This window comes from Apteryx mantelli, chromosome Z (assembly GCF_036417845.1).
Source record: "Apteryx mantelli isolate bAptMan1 chromosome Z, bAptMan1.hap1, whole genome shotgun sequence".
NCBI lineage: Eukaryota > Metazoa > Chordata > Aves > Apterygiformes > Apterygidae > Apteryx > Apteryx mantelli.
Window position 1 is genome coordinate 19,174,965 of NC_090020.1, and position 22,412 is coordinate 19,197,376.

Here is a 22,412-nt window from a genome sequence, read left to right on the forward strand (position 1 = left end):
GGGAGAAGTAATAACTTTGTGATTAAGTAATGGCTATATCTTCAGCTCACATCTGAAAGGCAGGTCATTAGCTTGCAAGTTCCTTGTCTTTTGCAGCTGCATTTTCTGGGATACATAAAACTTCTCGCTGCGCTGGCTTGTTTATTTTAGATTGAGGTAAATAAGTCTTTTCGCTGAGATGCAACTTCCTAGCTACAGGGTGGGCAACACTGCTTAGTCAGAGAGACCTTACTAGCTCTCTTTGCTGTGCTGTTGCTGTTGTTTTTCCTGCAGCTGCTGCTCTTCTTCCTGTAAAATAAATTTTATTGACACTGAAGTATCTGACTGCTGTTTGTGCATGCAATATCACAGCAAGGTAGTTAATCCGCTGTATAACAGGACTGGATTTTGCAGAAGACTGAAAGATATGGCTAGCCAAACACAAGTAAGCACACAGGTTTCATTTATTGCCTAAATGGCCAGATTTTACATAAATACAAAAGTATTCCCTTCCACATAGTAGCAAGGGTTTCCTTTTAACCCTGGTAGGTCTTCACGTGCCTTCCCTTGGCTTGAGCACCTCGTTCCTGATCCTGTGCAGGTGGCAGCGTATGCAAAAGGGACGCACATCGCCTTGCCCTGGGTCGGTATTCGCCCAAGCGCAGCAGCAGGCAGCCTGGACAGCTCAGGCAACCAGGTGATATGATGGAAGTCCTCCAGAGGGGCCAAACCTAAGGAGCAAATGTAGCTGTCAAGGAAGAGGTTCCCACCATAGCTGCTTCCTGGGACTTGGAGGGGTAGCTCAGAGCCAAGGAACCTGGCACGAGGGAAGAGTCAGTGACGTGAGGTGCACAGGGGATAAAACTAAAGGAAATGAAAAAGTCACTGTTTTGTTGAATTCAGATGACCTGTTTCCTGGAATGAGTATGCAGAAATGCAATATGCGTGGAACTGAAAAGGAATATTATGGACTTGAATTATTCTTAGGCAGGTTGGATCTGGAAGCACAGAGCGGAGAGGAACGCTTGGGTTGGAAGAGATAGGAAAGTTAGACATTACATACAGTGCCAAAGCAAGGGTTGGCAGAGCAAAAACTCATAGTGTCCTGACACCTCGATGAGGTTGTCTCTGTGATCCACACTCGGACTTCGGGGAGGTTATGGAGCACTGGCAGGGAGAAGACATTCTCTTCTGGCTGTGGGTCTACTCATTTCCAAGTTCACTTTGTCGCTGTGATTGATTTGCTGTTGCTATATGGCCTTGCTATGTGATGCAAGCATGAAAAGAGAGCGAGAAATGAAGAAGAGAAGAGGGACATAAAGCTGGGATCTGCAATGGGTAAATTGCCAAAGTGTTTGTAAGCACAGAAGGTTTTAGCTGGGCTTCCCCACATGGGACTGATATGGTTTCATCTGAACTATCATTCTGGCAGCCAGTGTGGCTCTTAAAGAAAAAACAAACAAACAAACAAACTATCCTTACCAATGGCTCACGACTGTGGGGAAGCAGTGTTACTTAGAAGGAGTACCAAGGCAATTAATTCCTGCAATAATACCAAGCATAATTTTTCTGTGTTTTGCATTCCAAATGGGATACTTTTTGCAAGAATCCAGAAGCACATGTGGGAGTTTTGCTTTATTTTCTGTGAGTTTCCAACATTTTGGCTCTGGAAGTTCAGTAAATCCTCTGAAGCAGTTTGCATTGAATTGCTCTGACGCAGTGATTCGCAGAGCAATTCTATTAATGGGAGCGATCAAAAGCGCATTGAAACCTTTCGCTTGATTTCCATGGGCTCTAGATTGGTCTCATTATGATTTAGTGTAACCCAGGCATTACTGTAAATTTTAGTTACTTCTGGAATTTGGTTCATACACTTTTCCCAAGTCAGGTATGTGACATCTCTTTGTTTGGAGAAACAGCAATACTTGCATCTGTGGTAAGTAAAATTTCTGCTGGAAAGATTTAACTCTGCCATTTACCTATGTAGCTATAAGTCTGTTAACCTGCCTACCTCTACCTGACATTCAGGTCAGGAAAAAGTGAAAGATTCACCCAGAAGAGGATCTATCAGGAAGAAGGTTTCATGAAACCTGAAAGTATTTATTTTCATTATGCTGGCAGCTTGTCACTGCAAAGTTGGGCAAAAAAGTGTGGTGTTATCTTTTTGTACACGGACATGAAATTAGGAGATATTCCAAAAAGTCTGAATTCTGAATGTTTTGTGGCTTTGATAAAACCACATCATTAAAGTTCATGTAGTGCTGCAGTGTATGACTCAGTACAATGTAATGGGAAGGAGTATATCTGTCTGTGTATAATGAGTTAGGTAGGTTAAATCCTCTAAGAAAGGAACTACAGGATCTCGTGGCTTATTTAAAGAAAGTCTAGCTTATTCACCCCATCTCAGAGAAAATCCATGAATAGCATGTCAGTTCTTTAAAGAAGCTACCTAGGAATATTTAAGGGTAGCATGCTGACAAAATGGTTCAGTTTAGGCATGAAGTTCATTGTTATTGTGCTAATCCTTTCATGTAATGAATGAGAAAAAAAGCAAGCTTTATCGTTCAGTGTCAGGCTGAATTTTACTGAGGAATTTATATATACTGAATTGCTGGAAATTAGTCACATTTACAAGATATTTAACTATTTCTATGCACCCCAAAAGACTGTAGTGATTGAACTAGAGATGGTGTATGAAGTATAAGACAATACGTTTGATTTCTTCCAGTCCGTTAGAAAGATGTTGCCCTTCTCCTAAGCCAGGTGTTATGATATGTGGTATTACATTGCACTCAAACATGTCTTGCACTTTCTTTAAGGCATCAGCAGTCCTTTTATTTTGAAGCTTTATCTGTGCTTCTGAACAGGACCATTGCAACCTGAATGCATGGAAATGTGTAAGGGCAAATCAAAATGGTGTCCACATGTTACCCGTATTCATAGTACTAGATTCTTGGCTGCTAGTGATGGTAGTCAGTGAAAATTTTTGCCTGGGTTGTAAGTAAACTTGCTGTGAGAGCGTTAAAAAAAGAGTTCAATTAGAGACCTCATTCACTAGCCCCAAATCAGAATTGGAATGGGGCTTGTTACAAAAGTATACGCCTACAACTCACTAACTGTCCCAGATCATTGACCTCAGGTGCTGGGAAGAACTGTAAAATCAGCTGCAGCTTAGATTTCTGGCAAATCCTGCTGTTCAAGGAATTGTTCTGGTTATTGGCTCATGGGAAGTGCCAAGGCTGAAGCGCCCGTATTCCCATTAAGCTTGCTGCTTGCACTGTGACATCCCCTTTTTTCTGTCAGATGCTTTATGGCTTCTGTTCTTTTGATGGATTGGCTTCAGTTTATCATATTCCCATGCTTGTGTTTGTACTATCAATGTTTGATTTTATAATATCAGATCATCTTGTGACTCTGCTTTACCTGGACTTATCAGTGCCTGCTCAGCATATCTTTATATACTCTTTTTTTTTTTTTCTTTTTAAGTGGTTACCATACACTGATTTATAAGTGATTCTTTCTTATTCTCTTTTTTATATGCATATCATAACATTCATTACTGTCAAAAAGTGCTGTGTGCATGAAATGGGACAAGATAATTTGTCTTGGATGCTACATTTAATTCTGCAAATTGCCTAGCGTTTTCTGCTATGTATGTTGAACTGTCCTTCACTGGAAAAATCTCATGGTTTTTAAATCCTGGGCCCAGGACATCAAATTTATTGTTGTTTATACACCCCCCCAAAACAAAACAAAACAAAACAAGAAAACAGATACAACCACTGATTTTATAGTGCCTATAATATTTTCACCCTATTGCTGCAGAGATGGGAAAGGAAATACAATTAACTAAAGAAATCTATCCCCAGTACTGCTTTAATGCTAACAAACTACTATCAAGGGTGCTAGTGAACAAATAATGGAACATTTTGAATCAGGTTAGTCTCTGAGACTAATAACACTTTAATGTCACTGAAAATTCAAGAAAGATATAACTGTTTGACAAACAAAACAAATGAAATAGCTAAGCACATTTTTAAAAAGGTGCTTATAATAAAACTGTCTAAGAGTATTTCATCATGTAGAATATAAAATATTGTTAAATTAGACTTTAAAAAAGATAGGAGTGGTAGGAAAGATAGAAGAGGTATAAAAGATACATTTTAAAAAAGATAGGAGGCAGATAAAGAGATAAATGGGAAGTGGTTAAAAGGCACTGCTCCTGGGTGCCTGAGTCTTACTGACTTTCAAAATGAGTTTTTTTATTTAAGTAATATTTGCATCTAATTATGCAATTATGTGGGGCATTAAAAAAAAACAACTCAGAAGTGCAACACTTACTGAGTTGCATCAATACATCAAAAGAAAAATTGGTCTCTCTCAAATTTGAAACTTATAATTGAGGAGAATTTTCTGGAGCCTTGAAACTAAGGACGTTTCTTTTTAGCAAGTATAGATTAAAAAATATTAAGCATTAGTGGGTTTATTATTAGTAGGCAGTTTGAATGTTTTCCATAGATAAATATATCAAATGTGTTTTTTTATCCTCAATGCCTCTTGCTTTATATTGAGGGAAAACAATAAAAGAAGAAAAGAGCAGTTCCAAGCTACATTTAGGGCAATGTAGAGTCTTCACAAAAAGCAGCTATCTCTGTAAACCATAGACATTCTCTCCCTAAAACACTTCTGCCTAGAAGTGCAAATTTTAGTAAACTATGTGAAGTTACACAGCTAGGTGCAACAAATAAGGTATCTCCTGCTAAGCACTGAGCTACCGGCAGCGATTTTTCTCCCTAGAAAAAGGGATACCAGAGCAATCAGTTTGAAAGAGCAATGCCCTAGAAGCATCACACTGACTTCACGAACAGAAGAAAACAAGAAGGTGGGTGAGCTGCTAGGCCTACCAAATTCAACATTGTCCCTTCTTCTTGCCAAGCCAGTCAAGACCCAAGGGGTTTTCATCTCCGGAGGCTGCATTACCCGGAAGCAACGTTTTGTTTTCTGGGGCTAACATCTGCACGAGCTCTTTGCAGCCGGAGGACAGGACCTGTGAGAGGGACAGGGAGAGCATGTGGGGACGTATGGAGAAAGCTCCCCACAAAGTGGGGGCCGTGATGATGCAGCTTCTGTAAGCATGGAAATTAGTTTTCAAACAAATACAAGTGCTAACATTTTAAAATCCTGCCAAATACTTTAGAGGAGCCTGAAGAATAAGGTTAAGAAGTGAGTGCAATTACCTAGGTGAAACTGCTTGAAGCAGATTCAAATTTGTTTCTTTTAGGTCCAGAAAATTCTAATGTCTGCAAGTGCATTTATTTAGTCAGCAAGGCAATAATCTTGCCCTTTGAAGGAAGATGTAGTTGAGAAAAACAGGATTTGAAATACCTGCATGCCCTGCTAGCCCAAGGAGGGTCACGCAGCACTGCGGGCTGCTCTGGGGCTTGTTCTCCAACGGCATGGTTTTGGTGAGCGTGGAGAGGGATGGGAATTCAGTCCTTCGGCACCCTCACAAAATCCTGCGAGAGCGTTTTCAGCCCTTTGCCTCCCTGGGATGTTCCTGCTGCTCTTCAACCTGACTTGTCCTTTGAGTGCGTTGGTAGAGTGCAACCAATGCCTCTTCAGAAACGACCATGCGATGGGACCCAGCGTTGGCAAGATCCTCGAGGTAGCGCTGCCGCCACCTCATCTTTGTAAGAAATGAGCTGTCCAGCCCCTAAAGCTGCATTTTACTAAAACGCCAAAATAATCGTGTGGAACTGGATCACTTCTTAAATAAGGATGTAGTTTTTAAGGTGCACATAGTTTAAAATAAGTAGAGAACTGGCTCCTCCATGTCTTCCTCTCCCAAGTATGTTAGAAACCTCATTTCTTTTCCTCTTCTTCTGACTAGTCTGAAGTTTTGCAGTTTGCCCTCAGGTTCTCCCCCCGTCTGCACTGCTGCCAGAGACAAGCGATTTTGCTGCCGTGCTTGCGCAGAGCAAAAAAGGGAGGCCGCCCTGGTGGTTTAGGGGTAATCCTTTGGGAAAGGCTGCTCTCTCGCCTTGGAAGGCAGCTCTGCTAATTTCACCCAGCTCTTAATAAACTTACTCCTGTGGGTATTAAACTTCAAATTTTGACTCGTATTGTGCTACTGGTGTTAAGGGAAAGCCGGCACTGTTAGCCTTGGGTTGGAATTTGTTAGTTAGGTTTGTTTACCGAGGGAGATTTGGGAGAAAAGAGGAATCCCATGAATGGAGGGAATTCAATAGTGATCCCTTGTAGAGCTAGGGTTTCAGATTATCCTAGGGTTATACTGTTGGCTCATTAGCTAGGCAGATGTCTCTCTGTGTGTATGTGTGGACAGTTGTCTTTAAATTAATTAACCCCCCCCCCCAAGTTTGTTTTTCTGGATGGACCTTGCCTCTGCTTTTAGTCTGTAACTGTCACCTGCTTGGAAATGGACAAAGGCAAAAAGAAAGAACTACACTAGTGACATGTTAGAAGGAAATTATTAATTAGGGATGCTGACATCTGATTACAGAAGAGCAGCTTCTTACCATGATCTTTCACAATTTCTATATCTGCCTCTTGCTAAACGGAAGTCCACATATTAGGGCATCTTTTTGAATAACCAAGCATTTATTCTCAAGAAAAATTGTCTCTGTAGTTGGTCTATAAATGCTCTTAGTGCATTATTGGTTCACATCATGGTAGACCAGGCAGGAGGTATCTTTTCAGTTTAATATATGAAACAAATTTAACATTCCTTTAAAGTCATGCTGATGTTATAGCTTGGGGATTTGGGCATTAGTTTTGGCATGCAGTCATTTTCATATTTGTGAAGTTTGCTTGACTGGCTGCAGAAAGTTGCTTAAAGCTGAAAAGAACATTTAGAGAAAAATATCAGAAAGGAGATGCATGGCAGCTACTCTGCAGATGGACTGAAGATTTTACTGGTGCGCCTTATTAACACACTGTTAATGGCTGGGATTTCTCCTGTATACAAGAAAACACAATATTGACAGTAGAACAGTCATAGAAAGGTGGTATTGTCATGGGAACTGAATTAGGTTTCTACCTACTTTGGTAGGTAACTAACTGGCTAATAAACAGTTTTCAGAACTGGGGTATATACATTTAAATATTGACTTTGCATTGAGAGTTAACAATTTCAAATGTGTGATCAACCTGGATTTCTGTGTGGCCTTATCCTAAAACAGTTAAGAAAGGTGCTCCAGAGTACGAGACTTTTAAAGCACTAATCACTCACTCATGTGCTTGTTTCTACCAAGACTGTTTCTGACAAATACTGAGTGCCTATTTTGTACCTATAGTACAAAGACTAAAACACAATGTTGTATACTTGTAGACTGCTTTCCTCAGTGAAGAATCATTTTCCCTTGGCAGTGCAAACCTGTAACTGAAATGAAAGCACATTTTGGATCCCATGTGCATTAAAAAGCTTTTATTAAAATATAGTTCATCGCATGCTGATTGAAACCATTTGAAAAAATGTTTGGAGTGGATTGTAACCTCCCTCTGTTCATATCTTTCATGAATAATTCTTTCTTTACAATCATACCAGTCAAAAAGTGCCAACTGTTCAAACTTAGTTTTGCACCCATTGTCCCAAAGCATGCTTTGTAGAAATATGCGCATACTGGATTTCAGAAGTATTTTCAATGGATGCCCAGAAACAACGTTGGAAGTTTTATGAACATACTTTTCTGTCAACTACTGATTATTGTTAATATGGAACTGAAGGATACCATCTTTGATTTATGCTTTATAAGATGCATATTAATTCAGTATGAATTGTAGAAAACTCTACATATTTTGGCTTATATCTATTTTTACAAAATAGTATGGAGTATGACCTGTGTTCAAAAGATTTATTGTTTTAATAGCATTTTTGTCTCTATTGAGTAGAAATTTGCATAAAATCAGCATTTTGGGATATGAATTTGTGAAATGAATTAAAAACATTTGATTCTGCATATGATAACACTTTAAACAGTACATGTTAGAGTCACAGCTTTATCATATTACTATAAGGTATCCCTTATTTTATTTACATTGTTATGCAGATTTTTTTGGTTAATTTAACGTACCTTATGAAAGTATATAAAAGTTCAGCAACAAGTTCAATTCTGTCCCTAGCAAAACAAAAGGAAATCCAAGGCAATTGCAGAACTGTGGTAATTTTATGTGATTGTCATTCTGTTTTCTTTTTATGGGCTCTCTAAGTAACCACTCTGTAATAATCAATTTTTTTTTTTCTGAAACAGTAATTTTTCCTTTCAGAATAAAGGCATTTCACTGCTGCTTAAGCTCATACAAAGCAGTCAGGAGGGGGGTTTTATTTCATTCACGTTAAATGCTCTCCAAAAGGCAAGACTATTGCCGTGCCAGACATGGCAACTGAGAACCGTTTCATATGGACACAGATACTAATAACATGAGAAATTCAGTTTGTGTCCCATTACAAAGAATACAAATCAAGTTTTTTTGAGCTGGGCTCCTGCCTAAAATTTGCTTGACTAAAGATAGGATTTTATTTTTGGAGTTCTGGTGAGGTGGCTCTGAAGTTATTGGTTCATGGAGTGTTCACTGTACAAGCACAGAAAAAAATTATTGGAACGCAGGTTCTAGCTATATTTCATATGGGAACTACTGTAAAGGCCCATAATTTGTGTTATAAGGAGATCTTGTGTCATTGTCTGCCTCCTGCCACATCCAGGATATGGGTTGAGCTGCTTTATTATTCTCAGCCTTTCCACTGAACTGGGGAAACTAACTGCAGCTGTTGGCAGAGGCTCGGTTTGTCTTTCATAACTGCTAATACGTTTGATGATGACAATGTTTGTGCATCTTTCAAATCTAGTGTTGTTTCAGCTGTGCTGGAGACCTGCTCATTGATATCAAGTGAAAGGAGACACAAAACTGCCTTCAACCAGAGAAAAATGAAATGAGAAACCCATTTTTATTGTTTGTTACAAGCCGGTTCATCAGCCCCGTGAATATTAGGTCCTATGTGATTGGAGATGTAAATTGCTTGCTCAAAAGATATTTACAATTGTTTCTGACATCTATCAATGGCATTCATGTGCTGATGGATTATCTGAGCTGTTTTTAATCTGTAACGTACCTATTTTCATAGGAAATCCATGCAGCAACCCTGCTGTTGTTTCCGCTGTGTAGATGGGAAACTGATGAATGGAGAGACTAAAATCAAGATAGATCCATAAAGGGATTTAGACAGTTAGCTGCCACTTTGGGTATCTAGATCCAAAAGTGAAATCTGTAGCTGCTACTTAGCCCTGAAGCTCCTTAAAGTATGTGGGTTCCTAATACTTAAATCATCAGGAAAGTTCTTCTTTTGAGATTTAGTGAGCGAGATTTGCATATATTAACAGCCACACTGGTGCGCAGCTAATGACTTTATGTTAGGTTACTGCCTGCACTGTTGTGTGCTGGAGTTTCTTCAGAAGAAAAGGAGGACTACAGAAGTACATGGAGTCAGCTGGTAGAACTTGCAACAGAGAGACCAGGTCGGACTCCGGAAGAGAGGGCAAATCAGGAAACTTCTCCAACTTCTCTGTCGTAAAAGGGCATAGGGCTTCCCTTATTCCTCACTGCCCCACAGCTCCGGTTATGCAAACCTGAGAGCGGAGGCAGAGAGCTGCCTGCAGAGTGCGGATCTGGTGGATTTGCAAGAGCAGATCACAGCAGCGCAGTCCTTCATCTTAACACATGGAGCTAGGCTGAGCCATAAACCACTTATGCAACACAGGATAGTCAACCTGGAAGCATTACACAGTTGACTTCTTATCCCATCTTTTCACCTATATCCCTCAGTAAGCTCCTTTTTAGTCATCTTATAAGCATGTTTTGCTTCAAACATCTTCATTAATAGCTTATTACCTTCCTGCTGAAACACCTTACTGTTCAGCAGTTACTCTTTGACCCATGAAGAAACTGTTGCTCAAAAAACGTAAGGCAGTGGCAGAATTTGGCAAGAGCCCAGTAAAGCAATAGCCTCTTTTCTGTTTTAGTACAGCTTGTTGTCAAGAGAGTATACAGTTTTCTCCACAGGGGCAGAGAGTTCAGCAAAGGAAAATGTGATGAGAGAGGAAAGAAGTCAGGTGTCGATAGGACCGACGAAGGGAACCGGTAACTACATAGATAAAGATCAGGATGTGCTGCTCGCAGTCACAGCCGCAGAAGGAGCTGGAGCAACCTCTCCTCCTTTCACACTGAGCCACGTTTCTACAAGAAGATATGTGGAGTGACTGTTATGTCCAATTTAAAAATATCTGAAATGTCAGCCCTCCTGTGCAGTGTGCATATTCCTAGAGTTTATGGAGCAGATATGATGTACTGTGTATCCTATTGGCTCTCATTCCTATTTCTCTGCTAAGTCTGAGCTGTCTGGAGCAATGAAACAAGCCACAAAACACTTGCTTTATCTGAGACTTGGGAGATACTTAGCAGAATACAACTGAAAAAATGCTGGAGGATCTTTGGAGTCAGAGGAAGTTGTAAGCAGAATTTAGGGTGACGTCTGTAACTGAGACAACATGTTTTCTTTAGGCAACACAGGTACACAGTTTACATGTGGTTCTGTATGACCTGGATATGGTGACTCTCTGGACTTGGCTCAACTCCATGTGCACCTTCACAAGAGTCAGTGGAGGATGCACTGGCCAAAAAATTCCACCTATAATAGGAGGAAAATCCAGACCTGAATTTTGGTGTATGCCTTGGCTCTTTTGGTCTCATAGTGAGTCTCAACTCTGAATGTGTCAAACTAAATTTTGCCCAAATATTTTTGGTCATGTTACTTTGCATAAAAGCACAAGGAATTGAATTTTGGGAAATAAAGGTGGCAGTGGTCATAGCAGGGCTCTGCAAGTCATAAAAAAAGCCTTGGCAAAACCTGAAAATTTCCATGAAGCTTTTACAAATATTTTAATTTAATTTCAATCTCCCTTTTTTACTTACAAGCTAGAGAAATATAATTACAAAATATAATTGGTTTGATAAGAAAAAATGGTACAACTTTGAAAAAGAAAATGTAAACCAAAGCTTTTCTGGGCAAATTGGAAAACATGGGTAATATATTTAAGATTTAGCATTCGTTTTGGAATAACCAGTCTGACAAAGAGTAATATGCAGCTTGATCTGAAAATTGAAAAAGCTGCAGACAAGAATAGGAAAATGAAATTAGATTTTCAAAGAGACATATGGAAACACACACAGAAGAGCAAAACTCATGAAATGCAAACACTTAGAATATGGGGGGGAGGTTATGACTGTTCCTCCCCCTCAAAAAAAAAGCATCTGTTGTTCGGATTTATTTATTTATTAAAGCAGAAACTCCGCAGCTCCGAGTCTATTACCAAAATGAATGGATTCAATATCTGTGCAATGATGTGTTCAAAATGAAAGCAACATCATTAAATGTCAGAGATGATGTTATTAGCACATTTCCCTTCTTACCCGACATAAACAGGCATTATCCCACCAGGTGCTCGCGCGACTCGCTCGCCGCACTGCACCGCACCGCACCGCACCGCGCCGCGCTGCGCCCCGAGGTGGCGGTGATGCTGTGCCCGAAGGCAGCGGGCTGTGCTCCCACGCCAGCGCCCGCGGGAAGCCGGCGCTCGACCGGCCTCTCCGAACTCCCATGGGAGCAGCTGCTGCCGGCAAGCCCAGGGAGGTGGCTGCCACGCGGCTGCCCTGCAGTCGGGCATTAAAACCTGAGTTATGTGACGCTGCGCTGCCTGTGCAATTGCAAGCCATTAGTGCCCGGAGACTTTCTTTCTCTTTTTCCACCAACATCGTGGCCAAGCGAATCTGAGGGCCCGCCAGGAGAGCGGGAGCGCTGACTTGCAGCCCTGTAACCATATTCAACAAGGAAACGCTCTAACCTTCATCTCCTGGAAGTCTCCTATCTGTTACACGCCTGGAGCTGTTACCCACTAAAGGACTCCACATTTCTGAATACTTAAACTGAAAGAAACAGATACGGGAGAAACTACATAAATCCATTATTGCAGCAGGAATATCTTTCTGCTTCAGGCAGAGAAGATAAATCGCCACCAAAGTGATACAAAGTTGGTTTGATTATTTCATTGGATCAAATATATCATGCTGTCTTGAAATCTCCCTGCTTTCAAGTCAAAATTAAAGAATTTTACCATAACCATAATAGACATTATCATTTGCATATTTTTCATCTCAAAAGAGACTTTTGAAGTTATGTAATGCTTAAGTGTTTAATTGTTCTTCACATCATTGAAATATCAAATTATATCCAGAAACAGAGAGGATTCTCTTGCTAGATAGCAGTGATTGACTCTCTATCTGACAAGAACAGAATTCTTATGTCAGGGAAAGAAACAGCATTAAGGAAGGAAGTAACTCAAAGAACATCAGCTCTTATTTTGTTTAGCACCGGGACTTTGGGCAGTCTTTCTTTCTGGAACTAAGAGTGCCAATGTTTTACTCCTGCACAAAAAACAGCCATTGAACTAATACTAATTTAATCTGTAAGATCACAACTGCGCCATACTGTTTCAAAAACAGCAAAGGCCTGATTCTGCATGGATTTCTTTCGTATAGCTTATCAGTGATCATCTCAATTTAATTGCAAATGTAGATCGTGTAATTATCCACCGTTCGTAACCCCAGGCTATGGGGGAAGTGTGGAACACTTGTAAATGAAATTCTTCCTACTAAAATTTACCAAGTGCAGTTCTGAGGGTTTTTTTCACCATCAAGGATTTTTATAAATCAGCTGGAGAGCTTCTGAAATGCTTGCTGCTTTCCAGATTCTGTTTCTTCCAGCTTAATTTCTCTCTTCCTTTCTCATTTTATTCTATGCAGTCCTGCTACAATCCAGCAATCAGAAGGCATACCTATTTCATTAGCAGTTAATTCAGCTCTTTCTAGCCATGATGCCAGTCATGTTATAGATGAGATTATATACTGTGGATGCTACGACTATGTGAGGTGCAGGTACTAAGAGGATGTTATCTGATGCCACTGTGTCAGGAAGAGTTAAATCTTTTTGACAATTCAATGGTTCCCTTTGGATTTGCACAAATGGCACCTGTTGTTGAAGTCAATAGAGCTTACAATTTAATTTCATGTGCCTGCAAACAATGTCTCTCATTAGGGGGTGAAATGATGATAGAATTCACTGAGGCCTGCAGTTTTGCTTTCTACAGGGCAATACGTAAGTACAGTTATCATTTTCAGTGAAGGGAGGCACAATTATCTTGGAAACTGATTGTAAAGAAGAAGAAAGGAAAAAAATCTCTAGGAAAAACATCAGAAAAAGTCAGCTTCACAACATTTTTCAGCTGATGCCAATTTGCAATCTAATTATTTTGTTTAGCAGAATTAGAAAATGTAATAATCCAAACAAATGGATTACTAACGTGTTTTCCCATATATTAGAAATTAACTCACCAGTTTTGGAAAACAGGTATGTGTAAAGAAAATCCTAGGTGGGCTTTAAGGGTTAATTCACACTAAACTGCATTTATTTGTTTTGCAAACACCTGCCTCTACTTGCTGCAGCTCTTTAGGTGAATTAACTGGCCAGATAATGTGTTTCCTATATTCTAGTGCAAAGGGTGTTAACTTGACAGCATATTAAGTTAATGGGGCCTAGCTTTCACTTGGACACATCTCTACCTCACATTAAATTGACCAACTTCCAATTGCTATCCCACAGTGCTTTGCATCCTGCTAGGACTAACTGATCAATTTATCTATGTGCCTCTATTGCCTTTGCACCAGGCTGCCAGTATGTCATCTCCTTGCTCAAATGTTGGTTCATAGCCAAACTTGAGTCACCATCTTGAAGTCAGCATCATCATGCTGTAGGACAGTACATTTCCACTTTTCATGCACCCATCTGGAACAGTGCTGATGACCTTTGCTCAGGTAATGCAGTTAAGGAAATATTAGAAAAAGGATAGTTATAAAAATACTGCTAAAAATGCTAGGGAAGGTGTTTAAACTTCTTCTGCAAAGGACAGTTAAAAGCAAGAAGGTGCAATCAGCTTAAAAATAGTCAAGGACAAATACTGCTCCTATGGCAGTGCTTGTGTCACTGTCATTGTCCTTTCAGGAACGGGGTAGGATTTTGCCCTGGGATGCCATTCTCCAGCTGCTGTGATAAAACCACGCATGACCCTGATGAGGTAGCGGTTTTGTCTGAGAGTCTGACTCCCTCCCCAGCACAGGAGCCTGGGACAGGCTGGGACACCCTGATGGAAGGAGGTGGAAGCTCTCAGGTTAACTCAGCTGTGTTGACCAGTACAGTAAATTTTATTCTGAGCAAGTAATAGAAAGTGATTAAACTATAGGTATTGTGTGCTATCTTCAGATAGGTTCAGCCACCATCTACACGATCCAGCTGGGAGTTTTTCTAAGTGGTTCTCTTCCTCCAGCATATTTACTCAAAAGAGCAATTGCACTAAGAAAGAAAGGGTTGTTTCTGAAAAACAGAGGATTTATGCACTCTGTGATCATGGTCTGCCTGGTACAAATCTCCAAAATCTCTTTCATTTCCCAGTTTCCCTCACCTTCCTGTTTTTGATTCTCTCCATAGCCCCATCCTGACAAGGAGGTCAGGGTACCTCTGCTTCTGCATGCTCAAGGTGGAAAACTTATGTTTTTTCTCATCTTCTCCCTTTGACAATAATAGACTTTTTGCAATGTAATACATGTGCTGAGTACTGTGAAACCTAGGCGTTGCCCCAATCAATTGCTGTTTGATAATTGAACGGTCTGCTTGGGTTGTAGATATTGCAGCTTTATATATCCCATGCTTTTATCACTGCAGCCTAAGAACTTGATTTCATGGTATTTAATACAATAGTAAACAGAGCAATATCTACATCTTCCTGTGGGATATTTCAGTGCTTTGTTTTATGCGCACACCTATCAGTCAAGGCCAAGAACATTAAAAGTCCTGAATTTTTGTGTAATGTGGTTTTTTTATAATAGATTTCATATGTATCTACAGTCATGATGAGTATCCTACCACTACACATATTATTGCAAATCAAAATGAATGCCAGAGCAAATGACAAAAATTATTAGGTGGTGACACTGTCAAAGTGTCCATGATACAGCCTTGTGCTACCTTCTGTCCTTCTGTCATATGTGACCTCTTCCAGGTCCTGTGTGTCCTGTGGCTGGTAGTGGAGGTCTCTGGGGGCATTTGAAGAAAGGAGTGTGGTGATGGGAGCCTGGGGAAGATTGAGGTGCCGATGTCAGCCCTGGCTCTTGAGTGAAATTACGTTGTCTGAGGAGCAGGGGTTTAGAGAAGGGAGTGGCAAAAAAGTTCAGCTGCAGTTTCACCATGTTCCCCCTTAAGCAAAAGGTTCAATAGCAATTTCATAGTACTTTCTTGGTATCTGATCCATGACAGATTCAAATGGAGGAACCTGCTCCTCTGTAGAAGATAGGAACAGTGTTGCAGCATCGAAACTGCTCTGCTTTATCTCTTGTCTTGTCCTAACGTAGATGGTTGTGTTCTTCCCAAACTGACCACTCTCTTGAAAACAAATCTAAAAAGCTTCATTTTTAGTTCCTTAAATATCATCTCTCACCCTTGATGAATTGTGCAATATGAGGATTGCCATAACAGGCTCACAAAAAATTATTGTCCTTGCTATCTCCTGCCTTTGTAATTTTACTGCATTTCCATCTCAAAAGTCTCCCTAAAGCTCTGCCTGCCATCCATGGCTATGGTACATTAAGCAACCACAACTCGTGAGACTACTGACAAACATTATCTTGTCCACTGTCCTGGGAAATACCATGGTGTCTTCATGGTCTTCAGATACTGGAAAGAGGCTTTGAGTATGACCTCTAAAATGGAGGAAAAAAATAACTTGTTCATTAATTTGTACCAAAGTTGGTATTGTTGTCATTACCAAGAATATTTCTTATGTTATTGCATTGTGCTTTCCCATAACAAAGAAGTATTTCCAATATAAGGACAGTTTTTCTTAAGCCAGAGCTTAAGCAATTAAACGCCTCCTGACATTTTTGGTCTCAGAACTGACCTGCTCTTACAGTGTGTTAATCAGGTAAGCAGCAGTCTTTATTTCTTTTTAAATTTACCATTTTATTAGTTAAAGGCAATATTTATATCAATTAAAGGAAGTATTAAGCAAAGGTAATTAGCCATTAAGATGGCTTACAAACAGCAGTGGTGAATTTCTAACTGTGGCCTTTTTTTTCAACAGAACCGGTTGTATTTTTGACAGACATGCTCCAGCTCATACAGCAATTAATTCTGTTGCCTCTGTTGTAAAGGAGGTCACAGTGTTCCCTTCTGGCCATATGCTGTGAAACTGCAGAAAAACCTTAGTGGCACCTGTACACAAACATTCACTTTTTGTTTTGTTTCATAGAATAAGGCAGCAAAAGAGGACAGGAGCTGTTTAACACTTCTTTTTCTTAATGTTGTTTTGATGTTATTGTGATACCATGAATGATCTAACAGCTCAGGAGCATAAATACCCTAATGCCCTTCCTGGCTTGTTTCCTTGAATGGTGCATAATTTGCTGTGCAGAGAGAAGTTTAAAATCAGTAGGGATTTAATGTTTTTGTTTCCATGCTTTAGCATGGTGTTAAATTCTAGAAAACAATGATTTAAAAAACAATCATAGATAACCATTTTGACAATTTTTCTTTAACCATGAGCAAGTCTACTCTCAAGCATATCAAAGTCCTTCTGGAGATGGATGATAACCAGTTGAAACTAAGGCTTCAGGGTGCATTACTGAATGGACAGCACATAAGACTGGAAGTCAGGAACTGTCAGTTTTACTGCCAGGATTTCCTCAGATTTACTGTCTCTTAATCTTTCTGTCCCTTGTCTTAAAGAAACAGAAAAAAAATGAAATTATAATTTGTATAACAAAAGTTCCAAACAGATTTAGGCTCATTGTCTTGTCATTAAAAAAACGGCCTATAGTTTTACACGCATGCCTATCCTGAACTATTTGCAATCTAAAAAAAATATGACAGGTAAAGCCTTGAGGACTGAGATAATGATAATGGAGCCAAAGAGATGAAGTACCTTGCCTCAAGTCAAATGCCAGATTTTGTGGAAGAACTAGGAGCTGAATTAAGTCTCTGGATCGCCAGAGCATGGGTAGATGCCCAGAAGTGTAGGAGTTACCATACTTTAACAAATAAACACCCATCAGCTGATCTACAGTACTGAAGTGCTATGAACTCTTCATTCTCACCAATTGTGATGCAAAAATTATTTGCTTATTTTGAGTTTATATTCACAAAATATGATTAGATGGTTAAGATTTCTTAAATGGTTGAGACCCATGGATAAAAGAGTGGCACATAACTGATAGAGTTTTTTTTTTCTTTTTTTTGCATTCTCAGGTTACTGACATTTGTGGATATCATGTACTGAACAGCAGCAGGGATCTGCATTGCAGATATAGGCGCTCCTGCAGTGCTAATCTGGGAGCAAGATTTCCTCCAGTGTCATTATCAAGCATCCACGCATTACTAAGAAAGTAGAAGAATAGCATGAGGTGAGAGACACTTGTTTTTGCCACTAAACTTGTGGAATATCTAGAAGGAAGGGAGACTTACAGAATCCTCCTTTAAGGATCATATTTTATAACTCCTTTTTAGTACGTTAAACTTGACAGTTTATAAATTCTGTGTTTATGGTACTTAATGCCTAAAAAAGAGTAGTGTACACACAGTCTAACTTTAATAATTGTATTAGTTTCAGATCCTCTCCCACTCCAACTAAGTACAGTATTTGTGCCCCACCTCTTCTCCAAGTGCTTTGCTATCTATTAAATTAGTACAGACAGCAGGTGGCCTGAAGAAACTGGAAAACAACAGCTGATGTGCGTTGGAGCAGGCGGTGGATGCCTGCGATGGAAAGGAGATGCTGGCTCTATTATACCGCCCGCTCAGTCAGGAGCCACCCCCACCAGCACTCACATCAGCCCTGCCGTGGCAGGAGGTTTTTTGAGGCTCACTCAGAAGTCACCACCGAATTTACTTTAACTCCTTCACGGCTCTCTCTGCTAAAACATTGCAAGGCTTCGAGGGCTGGTTTCATAGATTGTATGATTTATGTCTTACTATTAACAGCCTTCTCTGTCCAAAAGATGCATTTCTTGGGGCAGACTGTGCAGAGTTGAGATGTGTCTGGTGCTCAATGCTGGCAGGACCATCTTTGGAGAAGCTATAAAAGCCCTGTTCCTATTCCAGCTGGAAGCCCTGAGTAAGAGTCAATTGAATCCTATGTGGATAGGGAAGGTGCTTATTTGTGCTGGTTGCCAGCAAGAGCAGAGATAGAAGGATTTTTCTGGGGGAAGACCAGTTTGGCCAGAGTTGGTAAATTTTTTCATCATTTTCATAGCAGCAACAGCAATAGAAATGGTCCTGAGGAAGTGAAACTCTTTAGTTTTGTCACTAACTGAGTTTAGTTTGAGGTCCAGGGAGAGAGAGTGCAATCCAGAAGACTTTGAGCCATGAGTAAGGGCTAACACAAAGGAGAAAAATTTGGATGTCTTTTGGGGAGAGCCAGGCCTTGGAAAAGGGACAGAGACCTTTAGATGCTAAGTTGCTTACAAACACCATACACAAAATTGGCCCATGAAATTTTGCTGTCTCCCTGAGCAGCGAGCAAATGGGTATTCTGCACTTACGCACTGAAAAACAAGCGTACCCATTTTATATCACATATTAATCTGTATTGCTTGCCATTTCTGTTTGACAGTCCATGTATAATTTGCCTATACAACTGAGGTGAAATGTTAAGAGTATATGTATGGCAATAGGTATAGGTAGCAAGGCTGCTTCTAGGGTTCAAGCAAAGCCTGGTTTCAGGATATGCCTGCAGAACAACAAGATCATAACATCTTTAGTTAATACATCTGGCGAGGTCGGATGGTGGTAGCAATGATCACAGGTAGGTTTGCAAAACTGGTGCTGAAGATCTTTCTCTTGTGACCATTCTGCTGTTGGATAGCTCAAGTGTATCTGTGCATGTGGCAGTCACATTTCCACAGTGTACTGTAACTGTACCCTCTCCATCTCAAACTCCTCAGTTCATTACATTCTGTATGCATTTGGGAGCAAAACTGCAAAATTCTTTATTTTGGTGAAACAGCCTGTAGTTATGCCTTACGTATATTGGAATACATGATAATTTGACTTCAGACACTGACAGTGTAACACCTTTTGATACAAAATACCTGTGATTTTGGCATACCATAAACCTACAGCTTTATCATACAACTACTTTTGATTTCTTTGGTGCTATTGTATTGGAACTGCAGCAAATCTAGAGATCAAAAAATAAAAAATTGTCCACTGTAAATGTACAAAGATATTCTACAGAAAAGTAACAGCAGCAAATGTTATGCAGCAAGCAGTGTCAGAGTAAATTAATGAATTTAACATTCCCATAGGTTCTTGAAGAAATTTCAAAATTGTTATTCAGTGAAGAAGTTAATCGCTTCAATTTGCCATGTTTCTTTTATAGCAAACTACCCCATTGCTAAATCAGTTCCTATTTAAGATCAAAATTAGATCATTCACTATATTAAAATGCACAATGACATTTCTCTTTCATTTTTCAAAGCAGCAGAATGTACTGCAAGTCACTTAGCTTATGTTTTCTCTGTCTTGGATAAGGTCATGAATGGGGAAGTGACTGGAGGTAGAATGTAGTCCCCGTTCAGAAACTGGTACACAGAGCATTACTGCTAGTCTTATATCTGTTTATGCTGGAGTGAATACACCAGAGTCAGTAGGCTTGTGGGTCTGTGTGCATCCTGATCTAACGCTGCTTTTATTATGTTGGCATTCAGGTTAACAGCTGTATGGTTTCAGCTGAGGACTGACTGGGTAAAAATACTGATCTAATGATGAATTAGGTAATCTATAAGTAGTGTAGACATAGCCAATATCCTTGAAGTTTTTTCATTCCTAAAGCAGTTAGATACCTACGTTTCCTTGAGATTCAAAGCCCCTGCACTTTAAGAAGATGATGTTGTTGCTATTAAAGGTCAGGATCTTTTCTGAGCTACTGGAAACCTTCACTTCAACTAGACTGCAAAGAGTCTTGTCGCCTTGGATTTTAGTTTCTTCATTTTAGGCTGAAAAGAGCCTGTTTAAAAATCTGCTTGCGCGAAGTTATTTGGATTGGGCTCCAAAACTCTGCCTGTTTCAGTCAATTGAACTTCTGAGTATATGACTTCTGGTTCTTTATCTAGCTGTGGTCACTGGGCTTGTGTCTCAGATATTCTTCATCACCTTAGTCTTACAGTTTGCCTGTCTGTCTGTCATTTCTTGGGATGGACATTGGTGGAGGACCTTGGGTTCAAAGGGTTTGCAGTCTAATTACAATCTATGCTTGCAGTCTGTGTCCTAGAGTGTCAGAGACTGAAGAATATTAATTTCAGCACTGAATATTTCTTGGGTTTATAAGAAACGACATTCACATTTTTCCTGCTCTTTCATGATCATTTTCTACGAACTTTCCTGTGAAAATGGCAGCATCAAATCTTAGTTCACAAAGTATTAACAGAAGTTTTAGGTCCAGCTGTGGCAGCTAGGGCAAGCTAGATTTGTGAAGCAGCTGTGTGCCAGGAATAGAGAACAGGCTCGTAGCTGAAATTACAGACCATCTAGTGAATGTATTTTTTTAAGAAGTTATTGAAACTCCCAGAAAGAAGACTTGTCTAACCTATTAAGAACATGTATTGTACCTGTGGTTGGAAAATTAGGATGAGGCATGGCTATATTGGGTTGTGGTGCTGCTGCTTCTAAAGAGTCTGTTTCAGTTCATGCCTCAGAGGGCAACTTTCCTCAAAGGTAAAAAGTTGCCATAAATTCTGCCAATTAGGGAGGTGCAGTGCCTTCCCCTTGAGTGCTGGATAATCGGGCAGGTGAAAACAGTGTGGTGCCATCAAATGAAGGCACATCTGAGTCATCCTGAGCCTTTGTTCAGCAGCTCACATAGGACTGTGTTGCAACACAATTGCCTTAAAGATTGGCTCAATTTTCAATAATCCTGCATTCATGAAGAGGGGAAAGAATCTCTATCAGGGAAAATGCTGTATCTCACAGCTACAAAACAGAGGTAAATAAGGTAAAATAAACCCAGAGAATTTTAAGGTGGCTGAGTGAGATGATTGCTTATTTCCTAAAGACTAAGGTTACACACCTCCTCGGTCATAGGCGGTGGCCTGTCTCTCTCTGCCGTCTCAGGTCCTGCAAGTTACGATAGCTGTGGAATAATCGTAAATGCAATTTCCTGGGCTACCTTCTTTTTTTCTGCAGCTAGGTTATAATTGGGTAGATTTCTAGCATCAAGCTCTCTGTCCTGTTCCTGAAGTTCACTACTGTTTTCGGTAAATTTATGCCTCCTCTTCAGGAGTGCAGCCCAGCCGCAGAGTGTTGTACGGTCCTGCACACACTTACTGAAGTTCACGTTATTCTGATGCATCTCTTCACTTTCCACAAGTACTTTTGCTTCATTTGATGAAAGCAAAATGCACTGCACTTTCTGGTCCAAACCCAGGCAATTCTGATGTTTATTGCATTCATACAGAGTATCTTCTCATTTCAATGATTCTAGAGAAGTTTTCTATTCAGTGCTCTACTGAATGATTTCAGCAGCAAAACAAGCTGCTTAACCCACATATCCCAAGTTCAGCAGGTTGAATACCCTACTTACTAGTCAGCCCAGTGCTATTATTTCCTTGATCGTTTCCCTTATGGCTACACATATCTCATTAGCTTTCAGCGATCGTCTTTCAGTAAACCCAAGAACCTACAGCTAACTCTGTACTTTAAACTTGAAACACTGTAGATGGAACTAGCATGCATATGTAATGACACACAAAAAGGAAATCTAAAATAAAACTCTTCTAAAAACTGTAAATCCTGATATTTTCCCTTGGAATGTAGTAGATCTTGTGCAGATATCTTAAATTTCCCCTACCGACATATACAGCTCTTTTATTTTAGTCTCTGCCTCTCAGGAAAGGATTAATTCTTAATATCCTGAAGTCATACCAGGGTGCAAATAGCCTCTGGTACACCAGTTTTTAACTTTTCAAAATTTTTTCTGTTTCTTTTACAGTCTGAGATCATCTGTGACTAGATTCTTTCAGCTCCTGTGAGCCCCAGCCTGGATGCTTTGTAACCTCTGTATATTTGGCTGCGGATTCTGATGGTCTGATGAACAGGCATTTTTCAGGTTTTCTTTCTCAGATCATTGTGTTTCTTTCATGCTGAAATTGCTCAGAATTGCTCTAGTTCATCTGTGCTTTAGGGTGAATAAAAAGGAAAGGTTTTATGTCCTTTTTTTTTTTTTTGCGCTTCTCAATGATGAATAGAAAGAACCTAAACTTAAAGT

The 22,412-nt window shown here is 39.9% G+C and overlaps 1 long non-coding RNA gene across 1 annotated transcript; it reads left to right on the top strand.

The window, feature by feature from the left end:
• The first annotated feature begins 1,774 nt into the window (after positions 1–1,774).
• On the top strand, positions 1,775–22,183 carry LOC136995441 (uncharacterized). The gene is made up of 3 exons (XR_010887017.1): positions 1,775–1,915; positions 17,399–17,553; positions 22,137–22,183. It is a non-coding gene; the product is annotated as an uncharacterized lncRNA (long non-coding RNA).
• The last annotated feature ends 229 nt before the right edge of the window (positions 22,184–22,412 follow it).